The 4,397-nt window shown below is 34.0% G+C and overlaps 1 pseudogene; it reads right to left on the reverse strand.

Moving 5' to 3' along the window:
* Nucleotides 1-2,719: 2,719 nt before the first annotated feature.
* On the reverse strand, nt 2,720-3,688 carry LOC130836298 (putative olfactory receptor 7A2; annotated as a pseudogene).
* Nucleotides 3,689-4,397: the final 709 nt, after the last annotated feature.

Consider the following 4,397-nt stretch of genomic DNA (forward strand, 5'->3'; position numbering starts at 1 on the left):
TTGTTGGAAGATTTTTAATACTTTTTCAATTTCATTACTTGTGATTGGTGTGTTAATTATTTCTATTTCTTCCTGATTCCGTCTTGGAAGATTGTACTTTTCTAAGAATTTATCCATTTCTTCCTGTTGTCCATTTTATTGGAATGTAGTTGCTTGTTGTACTCTCTTATGATCCTTCATATTTATGCAGTGTCAGTTGTAACTTCTACTTTTCCATTTCTAATTTTATTGATTTGAGTTCTCTCTCTTTTTTCTTGATGAATCTGGCTAAACTTTTATCACGTTATTCATCTCAAAGAACCAACTTTTAGTTTTCTTGATCTTTGATATTATTTTATTCATTTCTATTCCATTTATTTCTGCTTTGGTTTTTATGATTTATTTCCTACAACAAACTATCTCTACTTACTTTAGGTGTAAGGTTAAGTTTTTTTATTTGAGATGTTTCTTAAGGTAAGATTGTGTTGCTATAAACTTCCCTCTTAGAAATGCTTTTGCTGCACCCCATAGGTTTTTGGTCATTATGTTTTCATTGTCATTTGTTTTTAGGTATTTTTTGATTTCTCTCTGATTTCTTCAGTGATCTCTTGGTTATTTAATTGTGTATTGTATACCTCCATATGTTTCTGGGGTTTTTTTTTTAGTTTTTTTTTTCTGTAATTGATTTCTAATCCTATAGTGTTCTGCTCAATGATACTTGATATAATTTCAATTTTCTCAAATTTATTGAGTCTTGATTTTTGCCCCAGGTTATGATCAATCATTGAGAATGTTTCATGTGCACTTGAGAAAAAAGTGTGTTCAGCTGCTTTCAGATGTAATGTCCTATAAGTATCAATTAAGTCTATCTGGTCTAATGTGACATTTAAGGCCTGTGTTTCCTTATTAATTTTCTGTTTGGATGACCTGTCCATTGGTGTAAGTGAGATGTTAATGTCTCCCACTATTATTGTTTATTGTCATTCTCCAATAAAAAAAGAAAAGTTAATGATGCATGAACAAAGGGTGAGACCTAGAGTACAGGTAGCTGGGTCACACTGAATAGTATGGATAGTATGTCTTCTAACCAGGAAGAAATCAAAGCATTATAATGGCAATAGGATCAGTGGCATACCTTAAGTCAATTTACATTAGATAAACTCATTTTTCCTGTAAACTATATTAGCATAGATACTGTCTACATTTTGGGTTTAGACAGAAGAGCCCTCAACTATGCACAGGTTCATGGATGAGCCTTAGAAACACTATGTAGCAACTGACAGCTAGTTACAAACTCATGAAAAACTTACTAGAGCTCAGAACAACTTGAAACCGTACCATCTCATTTGATAATAAATATACTACAATTTACGATTTTCTTTTAGGGTAGATGGTTATGTAGTCTGCTAACAAATATAATAAAGTGAATGATAGTCAGAGCAAAGATAATAATCTACTTCTTCTTATGTTTCATTGTGTTCTGACAACTGAATAAAGTATTTCTGATTACTGTTATCCAATTTTTTTTCTCCCTCATGCAACTGTATTAAAAACTGACTTCATTGGCGTTCCTTTCCTGATAGCCAGAAGAGTTTGCAAGAACATGATTATTAGTGTACAAAAACTGCTGACCCTGAATTTTATGTCTAGGCAGGAATTCATGTTCTTATAAATCAACTTCGATCATAAAAATTTGATAAATTCCTTTGTGTATGTGAAATGTGCAGTGGATGATTTTGTCCATTCACTGCTCATTTTGTTTATGACAACATTTAGAATGGATGAGGTGCTTTATTTAGAATAATGGAAAAGTCATAGTTGTAGGCATCACGTGAAGTTTTCCAGTAGGAAGAGTAAGATAATTTAATAAGAAAACATAAAATAGGTTAATCGATTTTTCCCCTCAATGAATAAATCCCCTTACCTATTGACAGCAGTATTCTACAATTCATTGAGTACATATACAGCTTGAAAAGAAATGTCATGTATAATAATAGAAAGTATAATTTAAAATTCACTTCATTATATTCAAGGTCATCTCTTACTCAAAAGTCATAATAAGTCAATCAATTTATTGCAATTTGTGTTTCTGTGTAGAATACACTAGCAGATGTGTATTTGATAATCAGTTTTGCTAGTGGCTGTGGTAGGCAATGTGAACACTGACCCTGATAGGGGAACAGAATCATCATTAGCAGAATAAAGCCCAATAACCTGTTGTAAAACACACTAGTATTTGAAAGTGTACAATATCAAGAAAAGCAGCTAATGATGTTATATAGAAGGAATGTCAGACACAGAAGTGAGAAACTGTAGTTTCAGATTTTCCTCTCTTATAATGTTATAAAAATTGCCTAGTTGCTGAGTTTACTTTTTTCAATAGGAGTGATATCCCATGATGATTCTTTTAGTAAAACTAAATAAATATTACATGGGGGTGCTATTTGTCATTTGAGAAGAAATTTTTCTTAATAAATCCAAGCAATTGCATGAGTAAATGGGAATTTCCAATTTTTGGATATCAAAATTTGGGAATAAAGTAGGAAAAACAAGAAGAAAGAAAAAAAAGGGAAACCTGTTGTATATCTGGGAGAGAAGATAGCTTAATAAAGTGAGTAATTAAATTGTGTAAAGTAGTTGAAAGAATAAAAATTCCAGGAAGTAAATAAAGAAGCAAAATCTGCTTCCACAATCTGATTAAAGAATCATGACTACTGACTCAAGGCTTTGAGCCTTGCAGTCATGGGGCATTATCCAGATGAAGAATAATTGGCCTTGTTTGACTCAATATCACAAAGAATCTTTTCAGAGACCCCTTTATGTCTTTGTTCCTCAGACTGTAGATAAAGGGGTTTAGCATGGGTGTGACCACAGTGTACATCACTGAGGCTGTTGCACTTGACTCTGAGTTGTGGGTATTAGCAGAGTTAAGGTACACTCCTAGGCTCATACAAAAGAATAAGGAGACAATTGAGAGGTGAGATGCACAGGTGGAAAATGCTTTATATTTCCCTTGAGCTGATGAGATTCTACATATACAGGAAATTATCTCTGAGGAAGAGTAAAGGATACCAGCCAGGGGACCATCACCCAGAAGCACATCTGCAAGATACATCAACATATTATTAAGAAAGGTATCAGAACAAGCAAGTTGGATCATCTGGCTGAGGTCACAAAAAAAGTGGGGAATTTCCACATTAGTGCAAAAAGAAAGCTGCAACACCATTAAGCTTTGTAGCAAGGAATTCAGAATACACAGGATCCAGGACACCAGAACCAGCAGTGCACAGAGCTGGGGGTTCATAATGACTGTGTAGAGTAGTGGGTGGTAGATGGCTACAAAGCAGTCATAGGCCATCACTGTCAGGAGAAAGATTTCCAACACTGAAGAAAGTATAAAAAAATAAACTTGTATGATGCAACCTTCATAGGTTATAACTTTGCTCTGGGTCTGGATGTTCCACAACGTCTTTGGGATGGTGGTCGAGGTGAAACAAATGTCTACAAAGGAGAGGTTGGAGAGGGAAAAGTACATGGGAGTGTGGAGGCGGCAGTCTGAGCTGACGATCAGGATGATGAGGAGATTTCCAAACACAGTGATCAGGTACATGGAAAGGAAAAATCCAAATATCAGGTGCTGCAATTATTTTTCCTCTGAAAATCCCAGAAGAAGAAATTCTGAAATTTCTGTATCATTACCTGGTTCCATGTGGTTCAGTTGACTTCTAAGAAAGAAGGCAATAATATTCACACAAACTTACATTATACATATATTTAAAATGCTACAGCTTATATTTTGCAATCAACAAACTAATATTTTGCTTGTGGATCTGATTTTCCTTAGTGTTTTTACTGTGCACCTCTGACATGGAATTATTGTTCCAACCAGCTTTTTCATTAATATATCATGTGTTCTACAGTTGTAATGAGAAATTCTTCATGAATTCCAGGAAATTCAATCAGGGCCATGAATTACTTATTCTCTAGGCAATAACTTAGGGTACTGAAGAGCAAAAGTGTCTACAATTCAATGATGGAGAAAATACATAAGCAAATATAAAAATTATATAAAACATCAGAAGAGGACAAGTGGTAAGAAGAAATGTAAAACAGGTATAATGGAGGGGGGAGATCTTCAAGATGTCAGAGGAGTTAGATGTGGAAATCACCTTCCTCCCTAGAAATACATCAAAAGTACATCTACAGGTAAAACAACTCCTACAGAACACCCACTGAACACTGGCAGAAGACCACAGATTTCCAAAAAGTTTGATTTTTGCATTTGATTTGTTTTTGGCTTTATTTATTTATTTTTTCTTAGTTTAGATTTTAGTGGTTATTTTTGTTTGGGTGTTTGCTTTTTGGTTTGCTTGCTCTCATTTTTGTTTTCTCTATTTTTCCTTTTCCTTTCTTTTTGT

This window comes from Hippopotamus amphibius, chromosome 15 (genome assembly GCF_030028045.1).
Source record: "Hippopotamus amphibius kiboko isolate mHipAmp2 chromosome 15, mHipAmp2.hap2, whole genome shotgun sequence".
Lineage (NCBI taxonomy): Eukaryota > Metazoa > Chordata > Mammalia > Artiodactyla > Hippopotamidae > Hippopotamus > Hippopotamus amphibius.